The sequence below is a fragment of the Crotalus tigris genome, unplaced genomic scaffold (genome assembly GCF_016545835.1).
Source record: "Crotalus tigris isolate CLP2741 ecotype Arizona unplaced genomic scaffold, ASM1654583v1 scf7180000017687.564601, whole genome shotgun sequence".
NCBI lineage: Eukaryota > Metazoa > Chordata > Lepidosauria > Squamata > Viperidae > Crotalus > Crotalus tigris.
Genome location: NW_024096567.1, coordinates 188,508 through 216,223, shown reverse-complemented (window position 1 = coordinate 216,223; position 27,716 = coordinate 188,508).

Below are 27,716 nucleotides of genomic sequence, written 5' to 3'. Positions count from 1 at the left end.
AAAGACAGCTTGTCAATTGCTTCCCCTTCTCACAGAGCTCAGCATACTGTGAAATAGGGGGGAAAGTTTCCCAATGCAATTCTATGGATTTAAGTTTTTTGGTGCTGCTGAGCATGAAGTACTTCAAATGTTCCCATGCAGGAATGATGAACAAGAGCTCAAAGACAAGGGCAGGGCACTCTTTTCTGCCACAGCTCCAGAGAACAAACTGGTGAAGCCAAGTCATTTTTCTTTAGGAAGGAAGGAAGGAAGGAAGGAAGGAAGGGAGGGAGGGAGGGAGGGAGGGAGGGAATAAATTCTTTGCAGCTGCTCTTGGTCTATGAATTGGACACAGCTGAGAAATCTATGATGTATTTTGAATTTAAGACTCATACTTTTAAAAACCAGCTTTTACACTGTTATCCAAGAATCAGACTTTTTTAAAAAACAATTGCTTGCCATATAATCTCACTAAGTTGCAGCTGACAGGATGCAATGGACATAAAACGTGTCATAAAATTGTCATGAGATAAAACTCTGTATCTGTAGCCCTATCATGTACTATCCTGTAATGTTGTCATGAAAAACAATATTATAGGCATGGTATAAGTGGCAGTCTATCTGGAATATTACATGATGCAATATATCTATAGAGTTCTGTTTCTGTAAATGGTCCCTCCCATTTTTATGCAGAGCAATAGGACAGCCTTAAAGTTGCACGACGTGATAACATCACTTAGGTCTTAGTATATAAAGTGTTATAAATATAATTTCCTTTTAACAATTTTTTTCTGCTATTCAGTCATGTCTGATTCTCAGAAGCTGCCTGAACATTTTTGAGGTTTTCTTGGCAAGGTTTTCCAGAAGTTATTTGCCATTGCCTCCTTCCTTGGGCTAAGAGAAAGTGATAGGCCCAGGGTAGCCCAGCTGATTTTGTGCCTAATGAAAAATTAATACCAGTACCGAGTTTCTCAAATTTGGCTACAAGCTTTCTATCCACAATCAGGCATCCCTCCAATTACACAGGTTTTCTTGAAACAGCAGTGACCTTCACTCCTAAGAAGTGTTTTTCCTTGGATGCTCACAATTTTCTCAGAGATTTTTCTATCATTGACCTCACAAATCAGTTCTGCACTACTCTTCCTTATTGCATCAAAACACTGGTTAGACTTCAACAGTTATAGATATAAGCAGGCTACTCTACAGATAATTTAATGATGTCCTGGAAAGAAAATGAATAAGACTAATTAAATAACAATGCTGTTGATGGAAAAACAAAGAAAAGAAAGTTATTTTGTTTCACGTGAATAATCCTGTTTGAGAAGAAAATGGATATTTGGGATATTACCAAAGCGTTTGTGCACAACACTGAATTCAGAAAAATCAATTTATCTGCCATAGTGGAATTAGGAGCTCAGTCACCTTGGCAAGGAACAAACTTCTGGTTCCAGGAAGTCTAGGTATTTCCAATCTAATGCAAGTTCTCTTGCAGACTTAGTTTGGCACCCACTAATGTCAATCAGATTCTGCCACTGACATTGCTAAAAGGTTACTTAGGCACAGAGCCATTCCTCCAACCATCCGTAGATTTAATAGCTGTCTCATTGCTTTCCTTTAACTAAAACAAAACTCCAGCACAATGTGGAGCTTCATTCTTGAGCCTAGGAAGGAGAATATCAGCCTCATCATAGACATTATCTTCTGAGAACATTTATGAGAATGTAAGAAGGGGCTGAGATTGCAGCCATCCATTCTTATAAACTGGCAGATGGCAAGTGAACAATGTACCTGAAATGACTTTCAGGTTGAAAATAGAAGGAGGGAAACAAAAGAAAAGTTGTGGTTATAAATATGCACATTAAGTATTCTACTAGAGCAGGGTTGTCAAACTGCTAGCCCATGGGCCGGACACATCATCAGGAAGCCACACCCACCCCATCTCCAGCAATGGCAAAACCATCCTGATACGTTGTGCAACGTCACGTGATGTCGTGAGTTTGACATGTCTTCACTAGAGTTATATTAAAGAAATTTTCCTCAATCTGATATCCTCTCTGTCAATTGCATTGTAGGCCCCAGAATCTCTATTCCAATGGGAAAATTTGGGGAGCTGCCATTCTTACTTATCTAAAGGGCACCAGGTTGGGGAAGATTCCTCTTATGATTCCACTCATAAGAGGAATGGAATCAGCTCACTAAAGACTAATGGTCTTATGCTGTTCTGTGCAGAAATATTACATCATTTTAAAAATACAGTTCTTAAACAATAGTTAGAGCAGTTGCTATGAAAGATGAAAGCTCTCCCCCAAAGCAGATGAATCTTCATTTAGCTATGGAGAATACAGAGACTATTAATTCCTATGTGTTTTTAACATCTTCCTTTCAAAGGTTATAGCTTTATCCTCTACCAGATTGTCCAGCATATAAGACTAAAAGCTTTGCATACCTTTAGTAATAAATTAAATGGTTGGGCTTTAAATATGCTGCCAGGTTCTGAGCAGTTATTCCAAAAGCTTACTGTGGATTTTGGCAAAGCTGACAAGCTTTTTCTGGGTTACTTTTAGGTTCCATCTATATTCCGCTTTCATATCAAAAAGCTATTGTCCAAACCAGTGCACTGAAAGGAAGCTATGGGGAAATGGAGCAATAGACTAAGAAAAAATGGTTATCACTCCACCTCTTAGCATCCTTACTAGGTTAGGAACTAAGCAAACTGCATTGACTCCTACATGGTCCTGATTGATTTCCCATCTTTACATAGGACTTTCATCCATTGCCTGAGTGCCCACAATATCATGAAACTTGTATGAAAGTTGGAAATCATGCTTTGGCTTCTTAATATTTTTTTCCCACTAGACAACAACACACTATTTCACATTGCCACTATCTCCCCTCTCCCCTTCCCCTACCACAATCAAAAGAACATCTTTGCTACTATAACTACATGCACAGTTGTTGTTTTATCTGCTTGTTTCTTTACTATACAAAGAAATATGGTGAGAAAACAAAAATGATATGAAACTGGGCGGAGCACAAATTTTCCATTTCCCATTTGATTAGTCTTTTAATCTGCATCCTTCTTCATCTACCTAAGCTTCGCCCAGTATAAATGAAGCTACAGCACCTAATGGTAAGACTGGAAGCTTGTACAAATGATTTTGATGATTATTCTCTTCCACAGAAATATATCTGGATCAAAATAAAACACATGGTATGTTAAATACTGCAAGATTGTATAGTTTAAAACACTCATCTCCAAAGTATTGAATAATGGGCTTTGTCAATAAGAATCCCAACGATTAAAAAAAAAGCTGTAAGAAGAAAATGTAGCAAAACTAAATTAAGAGTACAATCAATGTGGGAGAAAATAATTCTGTTGCAGAAACTGATCTTGTTTGCAAAAGTTACTAAATTACTTGGGGAAGTTATGTGCATAAAATGAGTTTGGTTGGAAGCATGTTTCCAGATAACATGCTATTTTCATTTTGTGGCAAGAAAAATTACTTTCCTGGGGAGGTCTCAGGCATTTCACCAATAGCCCCTTGTCAATTCATGCTGTCTTTTTTTTTAACTTGGTAGAGATACTAAGTCAGCAATGCAACATGCCCAATCCAAAACAGGAAAAAAAAATGCAAGTCACTAGTTTTCTCTCTGTTGCAATGAAAGGGATTAGCAGACTGGGAAAAACCTACTAAATGCAGTGTCTCTTCAGTTCCATCCATTTATTCAGACAATACACTCACACTACATTTACAAACACTATCATTTGTATGTAAAAGGTGTGTTTTCCAAGTCGTAGGCTATGTCAGCAATGCTGACAAAGTGAACCAAAACATGTCTTTTCCCTTGTGATGAATATGTTTGATGTTAGAAGTTTTCCATGAGAATAAGAGCACTAAACTTGTTTATGACATTGTCAGCAGGGAATAATCGAGCCCAACAAAATAGCTTTAAGTCTATTTAAATCCTTACTTAAAGCAAATCACTATTTTCTTCTAATCCAAGGTAGGTGAACTTTTGCAATGAAGAAAGAGAGAGAGAAACAAACTGCAATCACTGAGGCCAAAAATAGGTGGAACAGTGCGGTTCTGATATCAATGGAAGTCAAAATTTAGCCCATTTCTTCCCTTTGTTTTTGTTTTGTGTTTTGAGGGGAAATATTTTATAAATTTGTAAAATCTTAAAACCAGAATTTTTTTCCATTCTCACTGCAAAAGTCTATTTTTAGAGTTTTTCTAAAGTTGTGATGGAAATCCTTTGTGGCAGTCTACTCCCTCCTGCCACAGATAGGCAGATCTTCTTTTGCAGCTCTTAAAGTGCAAAGTAATGGGTAAAATGACTTACAAATATGGTAAATGACCCATCAAAACTAGATACAGACTGAAAATGGATTTGAATAAAGTGGAGTTTAGTATGATGTAAACCAGGGGTGTCGAACTGCCGGCCCCTGGGCTGGATGCATCATTCAGAAGCCACGCCCACCCCATTGCTAGCAATGGCAAAACCGTTCTGATACGTTGTGTGACGTCACGTGACATTGCGAGTTTGATATGTCTGATGTAAACTTTGCAATGCAAATAAAATCCTATGATACACAAAGGTTGACCAGATGAAACATGTATAGGATGCCCCAGTTTTGTTAGGGCAATTCTGGAAAGAAATTTTGAACACAACATAAGAGCATCATATGAAACAAGAAGTGTTCAAAATTACTGAAAGCTGTTTCATTACAGAGAAAGCTAGTCTTTGCTTTCTTTTTTTCCTATTTTTTCCTAAAACTCCTGAGAAATTGAGTTATTTTCTTTATCTTTATCATTTTTTAAAAAACTGCCCAGGTTTTTAAAAATTTATAGATTATGGATTAACATGAGTAAATACATAAATTTATACAAACTAATGTGTCCTAGTTTTCACTCCTGGAAGTTTGATTCCACCAGTCTGACTGGTTCTTTTTCAGTTCATTCTGAACAGAAATATATATATTGTAATATCAAAATACAATGATGCTGGGAGCGTTCTGCAACCAAATCTTTGTGTGGTTTGGGTACAGATAGCCCCAGCTTACAATATTCATTTAGTGATCATTCAAAAATACAATAGTACTGAAAAAAATGACTTATGACTAGTTCTCACACTTATGACTATTGCAGCATCCCCATGGTCACGTGATCAAAATTTGAGCACTCAGCAATTGACATATATTTATATCAGTTCCACTGTCCAGGGGTCATGTGATCACTGGTTGTAACCTTCCCAGTCAGATGCCAACAAGCAAAATTAATGGAGGAAATCAGATTCCATAAACGACTGCATGATTCGTTTAACAGCTGCAATGATTTTGTTGTAAAATGGGGCAAAGCTCACTTAACAACTGCTTCACTTAGCAATGGAAATTTGGGGCTCAGCTGTGGTCGTAGGTTGAAGACTACCTATACTATAATAGTTGAGTGAAAAGAGAAGGCATAACTGGCATTCTTTATGAAGCAACTTGCAGTTATATAGTCCAAGATCAAGCTGAAAACACAACCAGAATGAAAGATTAAGGCAGACTAGAAGAGAGGGCTCTGTCGTCCATCCATTTTTCTGTGTCACTGTTTCAGACAGTGAGTTTGCCATTAACCATAAGAGCTATTTCCCTGATTCCTGGTGCCTCTGCATAGAGAGACATGATAAACAATAATACACAACCTCATTTTAAAATATTTCCCTTCCCAGTGTTTAACCTATTAGCATATTTTTGCTGCTAATTTTTTTCACCAAAATGGCTAAGGATAGACATGGTTGTTTGAAAGGAATTACACTTATGATTATTGCAGGACACGCAATAAATTTAGTTTAAAATAGCAAAATTCATATTAATAAAATGGATTATTGTATTGGACAGAAAAAACAATTTTTTAAAAGAAATTTACTGGTTCTATATTAGATGGAGCAATTCTGAAATTAATTGACTACATTAATTTTACCCAACCATGTTATGATTCAGAAATGACGTTGGAAATCTGGAACTACAAAATCAGTGATGAAGCTGATAAAGCCAATTTGGAAAGCATCCCTAATCAAATTGATACAGTATTGGTCAAATATTTATGAGTCATTTCTCAGTGAAGCTCAGAACCTGATGCTGTTGCTGATAAATTAAAAACCGAATGCTATGTGGGATGAATGGATGCTATCCTAACAATTTTTCCTTTTGAAATAGAGGAGATGCAATTTCGTAGGCATCAAATAGATTATCAGATAAGCATGGAGGTGGACTGCAACATATACCATGGGAAAAAAATCTAATGCTCGTAATATTCTTCCTCTTGTTCCATTGAACACTAGATTATACATGCTCTCCTTTCCAATTGCTACCTATTATTTGTCAGCTGTTCTATATTTCTTGGTGTCTTTCCTTGTGTTATAGGTTGCATATGAAGTAGAATCAGGAAGCCCTGGGGAACCAGTTCTTTAAATATAAGAGAGGTCAGCGATCTGTGAGCCATAGAATGCAGGCAGCAATGCTTTTCTATGGCTGTCAAAGTTATCTCTTTTAGTTTCCTGCTAAAATTTGAAAATTTAAAAACTTACCTTAACATAGAAGGCAAGGCAGTTGCCTTCACATCAGTGAGGCATTCTACATCAATATTAGTTTTACTCTAGGACTTCCGTTAGCTGGAAAATACTTCTAAATATATGCATTCCCACACTGAGGAGGTGGATGAATGTTCTGAGATACAGTATATTTCTGTGTATATTATATGGAGAGCTTCATAGGAGTAGTTTAACTGAAGCATTGCCAAAAATAAGCACATCATCTAACTTTACATATCTGTATGTATATTTTACTTTTTTCTTTCTTTCTTAGGATTGCTGAGTTCTTTATTATTACAATAATTGCAATAGCAGCCAGATGTTCAAACCAGATTTGGCATTTTTATCCACTTATTGAGTCCTTCCCAAGGACCTGGGATTTGCAGACATCATTGATACACATAGAACAATGCAGAAAATTTTGGAATTTAAATTTGAAATGAAATCACAACTTTCCTTAGTAGGAATAATATCGCAAAAAAGCTACAAGAAGCATCATAAGTTACTTAGATATATGCTTCCAACATTGAGAATAAATGTTGCTCAATGCTGGAAGAAAGATAGAATTCTGACAATATCTGATTGGGAATTTAAACTTGGAGAATATGCAGCAATTGCAACACTAGCAGTATATGTATGCATGCATGCATGCATGCATGCATATATATATATATATATATATATATATATATATATATATATATATATATATATATATATAGATATATATAGGTCTTTGGTTGTTCGGGTTTTCTCCCACGTAAAATTGGAAGTGTCTTGGCGACGTTTCGACGAAGTCCCATTCGTCATCTTCAGGCTGGTGTTTTCAGCTTCTTGCTTTGAGCAGCAATGTGTGGTTTTAGCTGTTTCTTCCTTTTAACTGCCAGTGAGGGTATGAACTGATTGGATGGGAGCTTGGCTGTGTTCTGATTGGGTGGAGGTGTGTTCTGAATGGTTAGGGGCTTGGCTGTGCTCTGATTGGCTGGGGGAGTGTTCTGTTTGGTTGTGCTCAGGTTAGTCTGAGTTGCAGAGGGGTTTAAGATTTTGGGGTTAGGGAGTCGTTTGTCAATAAGGGCAGGTTTCCAAATGGCTGGTAGGCGGGAGGTATCATCTCGCTTGTTCATGCTGTGTGGGCGTTTTTCTATCTCGATGGCTTCTCTGATTATTCTGTTATTAAAATGTTCACTTTTGGCAATGGTTCTGGTATTTTTAAAGTCAATTTCATGTCCTGTGGCTTTAAGGTGTTGGACCAGGGAAGATGTTGGTTCCTCTTTTTTGACTGAGTTCTTATGTTCTTCAATGCGTGCACTTATTCTTCTGTTGGTTTGTCCGATGTATGTGGTGGGACAAGTGGTGCATGGGATTTCGTATACTCCTTGATTTTCTAATTCAATTTTATCTTTGGGGTTTCTAAGGATGGTGGATATTTTTCTGTTTGTGCAGAATGCTGTTTTGATGTTGTGTTTATGGAGGATCTTACTGATTCTGTCTGTGGTGCCTTTTATGTATGGGAGGAGGGCTTTGCCGTTTTCTTGTTCTTTGTCTTGGATTTTAGTGGGGGTTTCTTTTTGGATTAGGTTTGTAATCTTATTTCTATGGAATCCATTGGATGTTAGTACATTGGTGAGAGTGTGTAGTTCGGGTTTTAGGTGTTGTTCGTCAGCTAAGCGTTTTGTTCTGGAGATGAGTGTCTTGGCTACAGAGTTGATCTGTGTTGGGTGGTGGTGTGAGAGAGCGTGCAGATAGCGGTTTGTGTGTGTTTTCTTCTGGTAGATGGTGTGTCCTAGGGAGCCATTGGATTTCTTGTAGACTAAGACATCCAGGAAGGGAAGTTGGTTGTTAGCTTCTGTTTCCATGGTGAACTGTATTTTGGGGTGTAGGCTGTTGAGGTGTGTGAGGAAGTTTTCCAGAACAAAACGCTTAGCTGACGAACAACACCTAAAACCCGAACTACACACTCTCACCAATGTACTAACATCCAATGGATTCCATAGAAATAAGATTACAAACCTAATCCAAAAAGAAACCCCCACCAAAATCCAAGACAAAGAACAAGAAAACGGCAAAGCCCTCCTCCCATACATAAAAGGCACCACAGACAGAATCAGTAAGATCCTCCATAAACACAACATCAAAACAGCATTCTGCACAAACAGAAAAATATCCACCATCCTTAGAAACCCCAAAGATAAAATTGAATTAGAAAATCAAGGAGTATACGAAATCCCATGCACCACTTGTCCCACCACATACATCGGACAAACCAACAGAAGAATAAGTGCACGCATTGAAGAACATAAGAACTCAGTCAAAAAAGAGGAACCAACATCTTCCCTGGTCCAACACCTTAAAGCCACAGGACATGAAATTGACTTTAAAAATACCAGAACCATTGCCAAAAGTGAACATTTTAATAACAGAATAATCAGAGAAGCCATCGAGATAGAAAAACGCCCACACAGCATGAACAAGCGAGATGATACCTCCCGCCTACCAGCCATTTGGAAACCTGCCCTTATTGACAAACGACTCCCTAACCCCAAAATCTTAAACCCCTCTGCAACTCAGACTAACCTGAGCACAACCAAACAGAACACTCCCCCAGCCAATCAGAGCACAGCCAAGCCCCTAACCATTCAGAACACACCTCCACCCAATCAGAACACAGCCAAGCTCCCATCCAATCAGTTCATACCCTCACTGGCAGTTAAAAGGAAGAAACAGCTAAAACCACACATTGCTGCTCAAAGCAAGAAGCTAAAAACACCAGCCTGAAGATGACGAATGTGACTTCGTCGAAACGTTGCCAAGACACTTCCAATTTTACGCGGGAGAAAACCCGAACAACCAAAGACCTATATACAAATACCCGCGAAAACCTCAGAAAACATAGATAGATAGATATAGATAGATAGATAGATAGATAGATAGATAGATAGATAGATAGATAGATAGATATATTAGAAGTTTAACCCAATATAAGAAAGACTGGTTCCCATACATATTTCATATAACATGGCAAATAAATTTACCGACAATCTAGCATCTAAGCAAATATTGTAAAATAACATATGTATAAAAGGAGTGAAGTTAGAAACTCATACTTTTTTTCTTTTCCTCTTCCTCTTTCTCTTCCTCTTCCTTCTCCTTCTTATGGTATTTTAATTCTAATGGACTAAAAATATTACAATCTGTACATACAACATGCCTATACTGTAGCTCATGCTTAGGCACATCTTTTGGGTTGGTGAGCACATCTGAATTTTGAGATGTTGTTATGGTGGATCTAGTGAGAGATTAAGATCAGACCTACTGCATGCACTGTTGAAGACAGGTTGCAAATATTACTCTGTAGCCTCATAATCTGGTATGAATTTATTATTTGAAACTCTAAATTAAATTGTACATATTTGCATCCCAGTTCAAGTGATCTAAGCAGAGTGGTTTACAATGCATAAAGCTAGTAGGCTTTGGTGCTTGCTTTGCAAGAAATTCCCCATGGATAGTTTGCCCTAGGAGGCAAAGCAAGGTTGGCAGTTTTTATGGACACACACCATCTATCCATAGACATACATTTTGGGTCAATCAAGTTACCTTCCCTTTCTGACATTTATATTTTTAAAACTCCTTTAATTCAAATATATATTAATAAGGGAACCTAAGTACCTTGAGACTTGACTGACAAAATAAAAAGTGATGGGTGTCTGCATCTCAGACTTTCTTTGAAAGTGTTTCTATTTACCCAGAGAAAAGGAGAAATTGTAGACCGATTGTTCTGGATAACTAGAGGGAATAGCTAGGAGCAAGCTCACCAGTTTGCCTTCTGGTGAATGTGGTTTTATGACTGGCATCCATCATGACAGCCATGTTCAGAATACACAAGTATCAGCTATTATTGACAGAGCATCTGCTACCTCTCTCATAATTCCAGATCTGCACAACTCTCCCCATTTGCGATTTTTCTTTCAGTGATTTGTTTCTCTGACCCTTTTGCAAATATGAAGTCGCTGAATCAAATCTGAGCACGTCAGTCTCTGAAATTACTGCAGCTGTTGCCCAGCTGTTTCATTTTTTTTCCTGAACTTGGAAGTTGCTCCAGCAGAAATGGTAGCTGTTTCTTCTTCCTAAATGAATGAGAATAAGGCTTGGATATTTCTTCATTGTCCAAGTACTTCATATACAGTATGAATCAAGCCTGCAACATTTATGATGTATTATATTTTCAGAATGTATCATTATGGATTACTGAGAATTTATAATAAAGGAACTCTGGGAGGCACAAATACTCTGGAAAGATGTTTTAGTATCTCAGATGACATCAAAGGATACACATATTTAAAAGTGGGTGAAGGGAGTGGTGGAAGAGAAGCCTAGGTGGAGTGCAAAATACAGGCCAACTACAGGATCAAATGAGGCCAAATGAGAAGTACCTCTCTTCATATCATTAAAGAAGCAAAATCTTTTTTCCAAAGTTGCTTTATAAATTGTTCTTGGATTGCCTATTGCATATGCATTTTATTTTACTGGGGGAAAATGCAACTTTATCCAGGGGAAGGATAAGCCAACAGGAGTTTGGAGCAGCAAACTCCAGATTAGCACAGCTCCCGTCTCCTTCTTCTATCACAATTGACCAAAGCTTCTGACCAGCAGATATTGATATAAACCATGAAGTTAAAAATCATTTACAGCAGGGGTGTCAAACTGCTGGCCCGCAGGCCAGATGCGTCATGCCAAAACCACGCCCACCCCAGTTCCAGCAATGGGGAAAAAGTCGCAATACGTTGCAACACGTCACTTGATGTTGCGAGTTTGACACTCCTGATCTACAACTATCTTCTCCATGAGCATGAAAATTGAAATAGCCCTGATCTACTAACTTTCTCCCTCTTCCCATATGTGCCCACTAATAGATAAGCTAACCTTTGCAAAAGCAAGCAATAATAATGATGGAGGACTTCAGAGACAGGAGGAAAGCACAAGACAGTTAGCTATACTTTATTTGATACTAACCAATAGTAATGACTTGTTGAAGAAATGGAAGTTGCCCATTGGGGGAAATTGAGCCTATAATGCTGGAGTTCTTGATTTTAAGGGATTCTAGTGGAATATAGTTGAATGCATTTCGGACTGTGTAAAAATGTGGATTTTAATAAATTCAACCCAGAAATAGGATCTTATTGCAGAAAATTGGTTAGTTCAGACTAAGTGGGAGTTCCCCAAAAAAGGGATACTAAATGCATGAGAGTCTGCAGGGTGGGGCAGCAGGTGGCAATGTTGAAATAGGTGTGACAATGTCATCATGCAAATGCCTTACATAATTTCATCAGAAGTCAAAACACAAATATGTAGTGGTAGCATCCATGCTCTTGCTGCTGCTGCTGCTGTTGGTGGTGGTATAATGTTATCATTTTTGTATCATCATGATTTACTGCAAATTCTGCTCACTAAAAGCACAAATTGCAAATAATTCCAATGAGGAGAAAAAAGGGCAGCAATACATAAGAGGCTACACATAAGTGTAGAGAAGCTATGAAAGCAAAAAAGGGTTAATAGAAGAAGTAGGAAAAAAGCCACATCACTGAAGAGCAGAATACAGGCAACCCAGTATTGTAGTAATGCTATAGGGAGAGCTAAGCTGAGATTGGCAAAGGATGTTATGTATAGCAAAACGTTTTTAATAAAACAAAAGGAATGTTGGTTGAAGACACCAAAATAAAACTCAGCCTTCTTCAATAAAAGAGGAGCATGCAAGAGAAGTGTTAAATACTAAGCTTGATAGAAATATAGTCAGTGATATAAAAAAAAAGAAAAGAAATATAGTCAGTGATGTGGCTCTTTGAATGGATTTAAATCTTTAGGACTTAAGGGTGGAGAAAATAACTATTGGTCAGAGAAAGCTTTTTATCTATGATCTTTGAGAAATTCTGGAAACGTGAAGTACCAGCCAAAAGTGCCTATCTTCAAAAAAAAAAAAAAAGTGGGGGAGAAGAACCCAGGAAATTACAGGTTAGTCTTGATTTCAACAAAGCAGTTGCAAAATATCCCACATAATTCTTGTAAGAAACAAAGTGATTCAGAAATCATACCTAAAGACTGTTTATTAGTGATTCCTCAAATTGGAAACAGGTATTAAGCAAAGTACCTAAAGATTCAGTTCAAACTCCTCTATTCTTTGGAGTAAATGCTTATCAGATCTGCAGATGACCCAAAATTAGCTAGGTTAGGTAATACTATAAATGACAAAATTCAAAATGATCTTGAAAGATTAGAGAAATGAAGTGAATTTAACATATATAAAAGCAATGTTCTTCACTTAGGGAATAATAACCAAATTCACAGAGAAAGGATATGATTGGCTTGGATGAAAAAAACTGAGTGCAAAATATAGAAACAAGAAGTGTGATATGGCTACAAAAGCAGCAAATGTTATTTCAGGTTATGTCAACGGAACATAACCAAATCATGGGAAATAATAGTTTCTGTTTATTTTGCTTTGGTCAGACATTACTGAGATCCCTGAGTGTTAATTAAAAGAAATTGAAATAGGTTGAAAGAAGAGCAATCTGAATGTTCAGAGGATAAGAAACAAACATATATGAGCTGGGTATAGTTAATCCTAATAGGAGAAGAATGAACATAAAAGTTATATTCCTAGAAAGTGTGTCATTCAAAAGAAACTCAAAACTTGTTCTTCAGTTTGTCAGAATGCATATTCCAACTGTTAGGAAAATTAATAATAATAATAATAATAATAATAATAATAATAATAATAATAGGAATATTCACCCAGAGAGATGGTAGACACCTGTTCTTTGGTTATGCTTAAACAGATGCTAAATAGCCATCTATTTAGGGTGTTTTAATTGAGATTCCTTAGAGAATAGAGAGTTGGACTTGATTGCCTATTTTTTTTCTTATTTTGTTAAAAGTGTGCACAAAATGACACATGTATTTTATTGAAATCAATTGTGTTATGTTTTTGTGCTTCTCATGAGACTACAAAAGTGAACATCAACAGATCTTGCTTGTACTGGATTTCAGCTAAACAAAATTTGTCTTATTGGGCAACTAAGACAAGACTGGTACACTTTGTCTGACTCTCTCCCATCATCCTCCATATGGCTCAGCTTCCAACAGTTCCATCACCTTCCTATCTGTACTTCTGCTTGGCCACCACCAGTTCTATCATCAACATACTTGGCTTCAAGGGTTAACAATTCCACCTAGTCACCCAACACTCTATGTTCATCTTCCTAAAACTTTACTTTCCCTATCTCCTCCTAGCTTTCATTACTGCATTCTGCCACCATGTCCTTCGTTTTTCTTACTCTTCTTGCTTACACTTTATTCTTCCCCATCCCACAACATCTCTAATTCAGGCACAAACACGTGAGATTATTTGTTCTGAGCAAGGAACAGTTTGTGCATAGAATGTTTTCTTCTTTCAAGATACTATGGCAATGTCTCTAATCATTACCTGGTTTCTTATCATTACCTAGTCTTTTATCATGATCTAATTAGATAGAGAAATATCTGCAAGCAAACAACCAAGTTCAGAGAACACCAAGGACTTCACAGTGTCTCTTATCTATCCATAGCAGTGAACGTATCTTAGAATGTAGAGATATTGACGATGCTTGCCATTTTCTCTTCATTTTACTCTGTCCCATATAAAAAGCACTCATTCTGCAGCCTGTGTGAGTTTCTTACTAATCATACATAGTCTTCAAGTTAGCTAATGCTCTAGTACAGGGGTCCCCAACCTTTGCAGTTTGGTAGTCTGATGGGGGGGTGAGAAGGGAACCAGCCCATGTAAGTGGCAGGCTGGCACGCACATGCATTCACACACAGCTTGACTGCAACATGAGTTGTGCACACATGAGCACATGCTGGCCACTGTTAATGCAAGTTGAGCTGCACCTGCACACATGTATGCCAGCCCGTGGCCCAGTTGCAAATAGGCCAAGGCCTGGTAGTGAACTGTGGCCTGGGGTTGGAGACTCCTGCGCTAATAGATCTTCAATCAAGTTGCACCAAAGTAATAGTTTAAAATAATTTAGTTTTACTAGATTGGAGGTATTTAATCTTTACCAGTAAATGGAGCCAACCATCCCCAATGATTCAGGGAGGGAATGGAAAAATATTAGAAGAAATACAAAGTAGAAGAATTTGGTTTTTACTATTTAATTTTAATTTAAAAGGGAAGCTAAAAAAAAAACCTCCAATGCATTTTATTTAAGCAATAACTGTAGCAAACCATGCTCTCCATTTCCAAATGGAGATATGTGGTTTACATACATTAATTATACCCTGTGAATCAGGTCCAGTGCATGTATATTCAATCAAGCCCCCACTAGTACCTCCTTCCTAACAATGGAGGGCATAGTTCAACATAATTAATGGTGACTTCTATGCTGGTTACTCCGCTGTGATGTCAGCTTCTTCACACTGTTTATTTTAATTAAAACAGAAATTGCAGGTCTTGAGTGTTGGTAATTACAGTCCATGGATTCAATTTACCAAGCCCCCTAATTAATCTGTTATGTGTCTGCCTGACTTGAGGTGTTCATTGGAACATGAATGGTGGGGCACCATTATGTTGTCGGTAGTGATGGAAATATAGTGGTGAAGCATGACAGGCTGTCTGTGAAGAGATTCATATATTAAGCTCTCATTCCCACAGATAGATACACAGAATGAATTCATTTTCCACATTAATGCTAGATGTTTAACTGGAATTCTTTGAAATTGTGATGTGTTGAGTTAAAGTTTAACAATATATCCTCTTCTCAGTCCCTACTTGAAGTGATTACTAAAGTTCAGAGTATAGTATAGATAACTCACACAGCAGCCAATATGCTTAAGGGAAGATACTTGCTTGAATGTATGGGATAGTTAAAGTCCATAACAAAGAAAAACTCATGAGACAAAGTTCATTAGAGAACAGGAGAAATTTTTACTTTTTTTAGCGAGAACTTAACAAAAAGAATCATACGTGCTTCAGAAATGTAAAATAAGGAAATAATGCACAATATAACATACCAACTTATACATTCTATGTCTTAAGTTGCAAATTAATTTCACACCAATGCATACCTAGTCTTACCATTTTAGAGTGCAGCTGGATGGGAGAAGCTAAAATATGACATTCTTTTGGCCTCTTTCTATCTTTATTTCTGGTGGTATTATGTTTGTTTGATGGGAGTTTTATTGTAAAAGCAAAGTTTGTAAGATCTGCATATAGAGATTTAGGGCATTGGGGATGCCCAGTTATAAAGGATTTGCCCAGAGTGTGTTTTCAGGGTTTCATCTTTGGAATGCCTGGTTTGAGTGAGGCCAATTTCCTAAGGGCTTCTGGCTGAGCCCTTAGGAAGGTGTCTGTAGTGCTTTATATCTAAGCTACAGTTTGCCCATTAACAGTTCATTATCAGAAAATTACACAGAATTTGGGAGTAATACAATATGCAAAGGGAGACTAGCTTTCTTTTTCTTGGAAAGCTAGCACACATGACTGAATGATGTAATAGTAATCAGAGAGTTGTCTTTTTAAATATAATCTTCTGATGGAAGGGGATGTAATGAGAGTTTATATAAACTCAGAAATAAACCCAATGACCTTATTAGGGCTTACAACCAAGTAGGTATACAGAAGAATCCCCTTAGTTTTTAAATCATATAATTGGAAAAGGTCTTTTCATTCCCTGCTCTTTGGAGGAATATAAACTAAAATATTCTAGATAGAAGATGTCCCTAGCCTCTGAAAACATGCAATGAAGAGAAGCCTACCACATTTTTGGAAAACTGGTTCCACTATTCAACCGGTTTTTGTTTTCTTCCATTCAATCATGTCTGATTCTCAGAGACTGCCTGGATAAGTCCCTGCAGTTTTCATGGCAAGAATATTCCATAAAAGGTTTGCCATTGTCTCCTTCCTAGGACTGAGAAGAAGTGGCTAGCCCAAGGTCATCAAGTTGCTTTGTGCTTTGTGCCTAAATCTCGTTTCCAGTCTGATGCTTTAATGGTTGTCATAATCAATGTTAGGAAACATTAATATCATATTAGTGAAATCTCTTCACATTAATGCCTACATATTGAAATACAGGACTACTTAATCAGGATGTCTTATCAAAACAAAAAGTCACGCTGTCCTGTTAATAAAAGCTGCTTCCACTTTAATTTTAGCACTTCCTATATTCTCCCTTGACATCATTGTGTTCCTGTATAGACAAATGTCTAGCCATTGCTTAGGGCAGGGGTCTTCAAACTTGGCCCTTTTATGACTTGTGGACTGCAACTCCCAGAATTCCTCAGCCTGGCTGAGGAATTCTGGGAGTTAAAGTCCACAAGTCATAAAAGGGCCAAATTTGAAAACCCCTTGCTTAGGGTATGTTCTTCTACAGAATCTTGTTGTGTTTTAGAAGCTCCTATGAGTGCTAACCCCTATGCAACTTGCTGTCTTGCTCAATCAGATCATTGAGTTAACTTTAATGACAATGGCAAAGGCATCAATTCATATTGTTCAGAAGAAGGCAATGGTAAATTACTTCTGTATTTTGATAAAGAAAACTACATGGATAAAAATAAAAATTGATTCATGATATAGTACCAGATGGCACTCATGCTACTGAGGAAGAGCTGAGGATCTTTTTGAATACTAATGGTATTTATGAGGTAGTAGATTAAACATGTTGGAATGGCTAGTTGCTGCTCCCAATTGTGCCTTTTCAAAAGCCAACTGGATTTTGTTTGTTTTTCCCTGAAGATGTTTTACTTCTCATCCAAGAAGCTTCTTCAGTTCTTGGATGAGGAGCAAAAAGTCTTCAAAGAAAAACAAAGAAAGTCCAGTTGCCTTTTGAAAAACCACCTTTGGGACAATCACAACCTGGGTGGCTGAGAATGTCCATATATAGAGTACAACAATGATAAAAACTGTCTTGAATGCATTTGGGTCAATATAAAAGGGGGGGGGAATGACATTGCCATAGGTGTATACTACAGACCACCCAACCAAACAGAGGAAATAGATGAACTTTTTGCTAGTCAGCTAACTAAGGTATGTAGGAAGCACATCACAATAGTAATGGGGGACTTTAACTACCCTGACATCAACTGGGAGACAAACTCCGCACCAAGTGGAAGATCAAACAGGTTCCTGGCAAACCTAGCAGACAACTTTGTCTCCCAAAAAGTAGAGAATGGAACTAGGGGATTAGCCATTTTGGATCTAATTCTCACTAACAGAGATGAAATGATAGACGGTGTTGGAGCCATAGGAACCCTGGGAGGAAGTGATCATGCAATATTAGAATTCAACATTATAGAAGCACAACCAATAGAACACAGTCAAACTAGAGTCTTGGACTTCAAGAGAGCTAATTTCAATAAACTTAGAGAGGGCTTGGGAAGGATTCCATGGATGAGAATCCTCAAGGGGAAAACAACTCAAGAAGCTTGGGAAATTTTGAAAAATGAGATAATAAAAGCACAGTCTAGCACAATACCAACAAAGAGGAAAAATAACAGCTCTCAAAAGAAACCAGCATGGCTGCATAAAGAACTCTCTGACAAATTGAAAGATAAAAAGGACAAGTATAGAAAGTGGAAAGAGGGGAACATAACTAAGTCAGAATATCAGCAAATAGCCCGAGCCTGCAAAGATGAAGTGAAGAAAGCCAAGGCTCAAAATGAACTGAGGCTTGCGACCAAAGTCAAAAATAACAAAAAAAGCTTCTTTCAACATGTAAAAAACAAGAAAAAAGTGAAGGAAATGATTGGTCCATTAGTGGGTGGAAGTGGCAAGAAGGTGACAAGCAACAGGGAGAAAGCAGAACTATTTAACTCATTTTTTGCATCTGTCTTTACACAAAGGGAAAAAACAGACCAACCTATCAAAAATAGTGCCACAAAAAACAAAACAGAAACACAAGTTAAGATAGGCAAGAAAATCGTTAGTGAGCACCTGTCCAGCCTAGATGAGTTCAAATCGCCAGGACCAGACGGATTACACCCCAGAGTTCTCAAGGAACTGGCAGATGTGATATCGGAGCCACTGAACTATATTTTTCAAAGATCCTGGAACACAGGGGAACTACCAGAGGACTGGAAAAGAGCTGATGTAGTTCCCATCCTCAAAAAAGGAAAAAAAATGGATCCAGGAAATTACAGACCTATCAGCCTGACCTCAATACCTGGGAAGATCCTGGAAAAGATAATCAAACAACGAATCAACGAACACCTAGAGGCAAACAAAGTCATTACTAAAAGCCAACATGGGTTTGTCAAAAATAGATCATGCCAGACAAATCTTATTGCATTCTTTGACCAAGTGACAAAATTAGTGGATCAGAGGAATGCTGTGGACATAATTTACTTGGACTTCAGTAAGGCATTTGATAAAGTAGATCACAACCTACTACTTGACAAGATAGAAAAATGTGGGGTAGACAGAACCACCACCAGATGGATCCGTAGCTGGCTGACCGGCCGTACTCAGCGAGTGGTCCTCAATGGAACTGCATCTATATGGAGGGAAGTGTGTAGTGGGGTGCCCCAGGGCTCTGTTCTGGGCCCAGTACTCTTCAACATCTTCATCAACGATTTGGATGAAGGGATAGATGGGGAACTCATCAAATTTGCAGACGACACCAAGCTGGCAGGAATAGCCAACACTCCAGAAGACAGGCTTCAGATACAGAAGGATCTGGACAGACTTGAACACTGGGCACTAACTAACAAAATGAAATTCAATGGTGAAAAAAGCAAGGTTCTACATTTAGGCAAGAAAAACCAAATGCACAAGTACAGCATAGGTGGCACCATGCTCAATAGTAGTAACTGTGAGAGGGACCTCGGAGTCCTAGTAGACAATCACCTAAATATGAGCCAGCAGTGTGCTGCAGCTGCCAAAAAGGCCAACACAGTGCTAGGCTGCATTAACAGAGGGATAGAATCAAGATCACGTGAAGTATTAATACCACTCTTCAATGCCTTGGTAAGGCCACACTTGGAATACTGCATCCAGTTTTGGTCACCACGATGTAAAAAAGATGTTGAGACTCTAGAAAGAGTACAGAGAAGAGCAACAAAGATGATTAGGGGACTGGAGGCTAAAACATATAAGGAACGGTTGCTAGAATTGGGTATGTCTAGTTTAACGAAGAGAAGGACAAGGGGGGACATGATAGCAGTATTCCAATATCTCAGGGGCTGCCATAAAGAAGAGGGAATTAAGCTATTTTCCAAAGCACCTGAAGGCAGGACAAGAAGCAACGGGTGGAAACTAATCAAGGAGAGAAGCAACCTAGAACTAAGGAGAAACTTCCTGACAGTGAGAACAATTAATCAGTGGAACAGCTTGCCTCCAGAAGCAGTAAATGCTCCAACACTGGAAGTTTTTAAGAAGAGACTGGACAGCCATTTGTCCGAAATGGTGTAGGGTTTCCTGCCCGAGCAGGGGGTTGGACTAGATGACCTCCAAGGTCCCTTCCAACTTTACTACTATTACTATCTATAACTAGTTGCTGATGTTGCTACACAAGAAAAGAAAACCAGATGAATTACAATAGGAACATGGGACATAAGAAGCATGAACATGGGAATGCTCAATATAGTGAAATGCTTACAAAATAATATTTTAGGCACCAATAAATTGATATGAATTGTGATCAATCACTTTCAGTCAGAAAATTACACTGTTTATTATTCTCTATATTGAAATCAAATAAGAAATGGCATTCCTTTTATGGTTAGGAAGTATACAGCAAGAACAGTATTTTGCTATAATGCAATCAATGACCAAATAATATTGATTAGACATCCCTTTAATATGATGATAATTCAGGTTTATATTTCAATCACTCATGCAGAAGAAGAGGAGGCTGATGAATTTTATGATCAAGTTCAACTTGAAATTGACAAAACATGCAAAAAAGATATGTCTCTTGTGATTGGACACTGGAATATCAAAATTGGAAACATGAAAGACAGAAAGAAAATATGGTTGAATTGTATAGCTTAGGAAACCAAAATGAAGCAGAAGATTGAATTATGCATTTCTGCCACTGCAATGAATTCTTTACACTTTCTTTAAATAAACCAAAACAATGACTCTATTTATAGACCTCACTAGATGGACTATACAGAAATCAAATTGGCCAATTATTACTAAAAGGAAGTGGAGGAGCTCAATTATAGCATAAAAATATGGTCAGCTGCTGACTGTGGAACAGATCATGAACTGTCCATATGCAAGTTCCAAGTTAAGCTAAAGAAGAAGAAAGCTTTTCAGATTCCATGGTATGACCTTGAACATATACCCATCATTTTCAAGGAATTAATGTGAAGTCCTGAAACATATTAACAGAGAACCAGAGTAAGTTGCAACTTATCCAACTATTGCCCTGGGTGTGGATTTCCCCCTGTCTCCCAAAGACATTCTTACATACCATTACACATTATCCTCACGAGAAATTTACTGTGTATACAAGTAAGGGACGCTACTTATTCCTTGCTGGCAAAGGAGTGCATCAAGACTGTATACACTCCCCTTATTTATTTAATCTACAATATATGTGGAATATATTAAGGGAAGTTGAACTGGAAGATGAGTGAGGTTTTAAAATTGGAGAAAGAAATATTAATAACTTGCATTTGGCGATGACACTCTTTTAATAGCCAAAAGTACAAAGGATCTGAAATTTTTAGTAATAAGTGTTAAGGAACAGAATGAAAAATGGGGCTAAAATTAAATTTAAATAATATCCAAATATCCAAAAAGGCAGAAGTTACCAATTTATTATCATAGTTTCATAACTAATAAGAACAGGTAGAACAACCAGCCTTAGAACTGACAATGAACATATTGAAGCAGTTGGTAACTTCAGCCTTTTGGGATCAACGATTAACAATAAAGGAATCCACAGTTAAGAAATATACCACAACATGGTAGACTAGCCATGAAAGCCATGAGAAAGATATTCAAGTGCCATGATAACTTTATATCTACAAAAATCAGAATTGTGCAAGCCACTGTATTCCCTCAGTAGAAATGAAAGTTGGACTTTGAGGAAACAGGAACGAAGAAATTTGAAAAAGACTTTTGATAATTTGATAAAAAGCCAAGAAAATAAACAAATGGATCAAACAAATCAACCCAAATTTCTCACATGAATCACAAATAACCAGGTTCAAATTATCCTATTCAGAAATATTATGCAAAGATGTAGCTCTCTGAAGGAGGCTTGAATGCTGGGAAAGGTGAAAGGAAAAAAAGAAGAAGAGGATGACTATCAGCAAGATGTATGGACTCAGCTGCAGTGGCAATGAGTGCAAAATTGTAAGGTCTAAAAGACCAGATTATGGGTAGATCATCATGGAGAATACTTATGTGGTCACTAGGAGTCAAAAACAGTTGCTCAAATACCTAAATGAAAGAATTTAAGTCAGAGTTTTCAAACAAGATGAGTTGCATTTCAAATTCGTACTCTCTTCTCCATGCCATTTCTCCTACGAGCATAGGAAAGTGTGTTATACTGCATCAGATTATTAGATTCATTTTACCTGTGCTGTCTTTTTGAGAGCAGTCCTCCAAAAACATTTTCTGTCAGGAAGCACAGCTGAAAAACTGGCAAAGGCTGAAACTACTGTGAACAGAAAAGTCACCCGTCATTCAGTTTACACTAGAAGAATGCCTTTTCTCTAAAATGAATCTCGGGCGGAGGATGCATATGAGATCTGTATAAAAATGTGTAAATGTTAATGTCAAAATTCCATTGTAAAGATTAAAATAAATCAATACTTTCATTTCAAAACTGACTTGCGCACGTGATTAGTTCCAATTAGAGAGTCTATTCTTCAATGATGCCATAACAAGTTCCCCTTCCACTAGATAACTGCTATTAATGCTCTTGGGACTGGTTTCAGATAGCCATCAAGGGATTAATGTGCAGCCAGGCTCTTCCTGTCACTGAATATCAGCAACAGCATAAGTTAAAAGAGAGACATAAAAAGATCAATGGAAGGAAGTGATTGAAAAGATGCAGATAATCTTTGACAAAAAAGCAAGTTCTTTGCATGCTGATGAGAACAGCTTTATCCTCAGACAAGAGTCTATATGACTAGATGAGTATACATGCATGTGCATCTATTTGTATGTGTGGTTTAACAGGACAACAACAATAAACAAAAACTCAAATCTAATTTATATATGTTATAAACCTACACTTCAGAGTGAGTAAAAAGCAATAGGAGATCTCAAAAGATATTTACAGATCAAATTTCCTTAGACACAAAAGAAACGTCAAATCATTGTGGCAAATTGCAAGACCAAATAGAATTTTATTCTTAGATTAAAGTCAATTTTTAATGGTCAGAATTAAAATTATATTTCTAAAGCATATGAATATTCTTAAAAAAATCATTTTTTTCCTTTGCACATTTGTTAAAGATTAGAGTAATATATGCAGAAGAAAAATCTGTTGATCATTGCATAAAATATCCCAAATTGTTGAATGTTGTCATTCACAAGTAAGCTCTGATACATTTGTCAGTGTCGAATACATACATACATACATGCAGTATATTGCCACAATTCTTAATAAATGATAGCAATCATATTTATTGTCTCTCATCTTGTTGCATTCTTAAGTTTAAAGATATTTTACAATTTTGATTATCAGGGGTTTTTTTATTATAACTCCTTTCTTGCCATTACAATAAAGTGATGAATTGTTTTTTTTATAAAACTGGTTAAAGAATCAGAACAGATTCCAAATAGGGGATTAAATATAAGATGAAGACATTTTTCAGAAAGTTTACATTTTGCTCACCAAATAATAAAGAAAAAAATAAACACAATTGATAATGCTGAGTAATGCCTTAGGCTATTCTTGGAATGTCTTATGAATCACTGTGGAATATATATTAATCAATTAACTGTTATTTGACAAACTATGCAAAATAAGTGTGTATATTTGTGTGTGTGTGTGTGTGTGTGTATAATTTTTTTTACTTTTATTGTGTATATATATATATATATATATATCTTTGGTTGTTCGGGTTTTCTCCGGCATAAAATTGGAAGTGTCTTGGCAACGTTTCGACGAAGTCCCATTCATCATCTTCAGGCTGGGGTTTTCAGCTTCGTGCTTCGAGGAGCAATGTGTGGTCTTAGCTGTTTCTTCCTTTTAACTGCCAGTAGGGGTATGAACTGATTGGGTGGGAGCTTGGCTGTTTTCACATATATGTGTTCATATATGTTTTCTGAGGTTTTCACGGGTGTTTGTATGTAGGTCTTTGGTTATTCGGGTTTTCTCCCACGTAAAATTGGAAGTGTCTTGGTGACGTTTCGACGAAATCTCATTCTTCATCTTCAGGCTTGTGCTTTCGGCTTCGTGCTTCTAGGAGCACGAAGCCGAAAGCACCAGCCTGAAGATGATGAATGAGACTTCATCGAAACGTCACCAAGACACTTCCAATTTTACGTGGGAGAAAATCCGAATAACCAAAGACCTACATATATATATATATATATATATATGTATGCATGTATGTATGTATGTATGTATGTATATTTAAAACCAAACAAATAAATGTGAGCACCAGGGAGTGCTAAAAAATTTAATAAAATTTAGTAAAATGTCAATAAAATTACAATAAAACCAATAAAACGCCTAACTTTTGTCACCAACTGCTGACATCATCAGGGCTCAAAATGCCATTCAGTAGGAGAGTCCTCTTTATAGATTGGCCAGAGTCTGCACCCAGCTCCTAGATCTTGTCATTGGGCCTGATGGAATAGGCTGTTTCCCAGTTGCCGGTTTCTTATTAGCAATAATTGCTTTCTTGCATTTCTTGCTTGTGTAACTGTCATCGGGTGTTTTCTCTTTGCCAAATTCGGGGTTTGATGGAACATCCCCCCTCTTTTTTTGCTTTATTGCCACACCCAATTTGTTTAGTTGCACACCTCCATCCCCCCCTTTTTGGCAAAGAGAAAACACCGGATGACAGTTACACAAGCAAGAAATACTTTCATACTCCTCGACTGATGACCAGTGGCTTAGTCACCGTTCAAAGTTATGATGGACCCTCCAAAAGCTATTTATGTTTTTTTTTTTCAAATTCTGATGTGGTCCCCTCCTCCACAGGCATATGACCATATTTTGGGTGCTCAATAACTGGCCCATGTTTAAGGCCATTTGCAACACTCCAAGGTCTCCTGTCAACAATTTAGGATGATTTTGCTAGAAACTGGCATTTATTTCTGGTTTCTGGCAAAAACCACCTAATAGGGAACAATGGGTTTGCTTAACAACCACAAAGCTCATTTAACAACCCCAGTGTTTGCTTAACAACTGTTGCAAAAAAGGTTGTAAAATTGGGTCTGGTCACATGATGATTTGCTTTACAACCAACATAAATTTACGACTGTAATTGCCAGGTTCAATTATGGTCATAACTTAAGGACTACTGTAACTAAGTGCAAATCATGTACTTTGACAAGGCACTTCAAATCATGGAGGTAGTCACACCTCTTTGAGATGCTAAAATGTCTTTAAGGCATCAGTAAATGGTTGAGGAAGAAAGCTGTAACTTGGTTTGCTATTCCATCTCATTAATATCAAACCAAAGCAGCAACCATTATTGCCAGGTAAAGTGGTACAATCAAGCCACACTATTGATTGGAAATGAAGCACCCTTTCCCATATAAAGGCTCCTTGCATGGGTTCTTTGCTCAAAAATCAAAGTGAAAAACTTATTTGGATTTGCATAATCCTAATTTGCTACTTCCTTCCTTGAGCTGTTTTTCCATCAAAACTCTGCCTTTTCTTGTTTTTATCTTGTGGTATTTTAGATCCATATTATTTATCTTACAAATATTAACATGGAAACTCAAGATACTAGAAGATTGATAATTATGAACAATTTAAATAATAAAATGTAGCCTACTGAAGTGATGTCTGTTTTCACCCAACTTCCTTATCCCATGTCATCATTACAAAGTATACTGTAGGTTCAATAATTCTGTATATTATTAATTCATTGTAGCTATACAATATCTAGGCAATAGGATATGAATTATTTTAACAGAATTAATAGTACAATTATCTGTCATTTCACTTGGTAAAGATCCAATGCTTCATACACTACCTTCCAAAACCACCAAAAGAAGTCTACAGCAGAAATAAATGTAATCTGAGTGAAATATTCTAAAATATCTGTCATAAAATTTCATATTTCTGTTACCATAATTCTCTAATCAGACAAAAATCCCTTGAAATTTTCTGAGTGGATAGGGCTTTTCTTTGATGCTCATCAAAGGACAGAACTTAGAAGAAGAAAGAACACCTCTGTAGTAGCCTACAGATCTTTTGATTCCATAAAAAGAAGGAAAGGAGAGGGAAGAAAAAGAAAGGAAAACTGGAGGGGTAAGTAATGAGTGGTTAGTTAAGTTAAAAGTGGCTTATTAGTTGTGTTTTGGACTACCAAAAGGGGTTTGGAATGGTAAATGAGTGAATTTGCTAAGCATTACACAGACCAAGTATTTGGTAGTCTTCCTTATTAATAATAATTCCTGATTATCTTTCTTATAGCATTGTCCAGGATGGTGTGCAAAACAGCCATATGTCATGAAGCTGTTTTTTTTTTTCTTCCATACAATTTTGTCTTATGCTCTGAGACTGCCTGGACAAGTCCCTGCAGTTTTCTGGGCAAGTTTTTTCAGAAGTTGTTTAACATTGCCACCTTCCTAGGGCTGAGAGAAAGTGAACAGCCCAAGGTTACCTAGCCAGTTTTGTGCTGAAAGTGGAACTAGAACTTCGTTTCTTGGTTTCTAGCCTGCTATCTGCTGTCTGCTTCCTTAACCTCAAGACCAAATTGGCTCTCCATGAAGCTGTAGTAACATAAATTCATGCAGAATGTAAAAATGTAAAAAGCATAACATGCATTAGAATCTCAACAACATAACACATATTATAACTAATTATAATTAACAGTGCCTTCCTTCCTTATTTGGTGTGGCCATGCTGGTTACTTCCAGAACTGACTGCATATTGACTTAGACATCATTTCCATCATGTATTGATTCAGGCTATCATAATTAAAATATTATAAACCTACTGTATAGCCTTTTGATCCAGTTACACTTTCCAGGCTAGCTTCTGATCTATATCAATTAGTAGGTCAATTTTTAAGCAATGCATAAAATGTATTTTCAAAAAAATGCTCCCCACCTCAGAGGAAATGGCATGTCTTCTATTTTGCTGCTGCACTGGATTTGTCAAAGGTTCTAATCGGTGCTCACCTAAGCATCAGGTACAATACTATCTTCAAGGTCTGAGGTTTATAGAATTTTCCATCTGCTGCTGCAGTGGCTACACTGAAGCAACTAATTCCCCATCACGTGATTTCATTGGGGAGTTGCAATAGCAATCTATTCTTGTACCAGTGCAGTTTTATCCTTGGACAAGGAAATGCCATTTAAGCATTTGGCTGCTTTAGAAACATCAATAAATCATTTCCTTGTACTTGAAGGTCTCAGTCTTCCTCTCAGTTTCTAGGGCCCCTGTTGTACTAACACACTGGTAGGATTAGAAAAAGTATCTGAATGCAGAATTGTTGGCTCAATAGCATTCCAAGTCCAGGGATTTGAAATTCTGCCATGCTGTTTGGAAAGTTTTTTGAGATCTTGAATATCATTTCTTTGTGGTTTTAAAAGTAATTTCCTCTCAAACTACCTCTGGGGTTTTTGTTTTGCAAAATAGTGGATATATGTTTGTAAGTACAAAAATATATGAAATCTAGGAGAGGAAAATATTAGCAATTTATCTTGATTTTGTAAAGAGCATGAGGGGTGTTTGTTTAGGTACAAATCTGTTGAAACCCAAAGGAGCAGGATGAGACTCTCAGATATTGGTCAAGCTGAAATAGAAAGCAAGCAGTAATTGACTGAAAATTTACTATATTCAGCTCTTAGCCAGTTAATATATACCAATTGGCTGATGTCTATGGAGATTCTTAGTCAGGTCATAGTTGTTTTTTGGTCTACTTCTCAATGTAGATAAATATAAGAAAATCTTCAAGTTTGTATATGATAATAAATTCCAAAACTGTTTTAAATCATGCAGTTGTAACAGTAGATGCCCCCTCTAAACTTTGCCTCACAA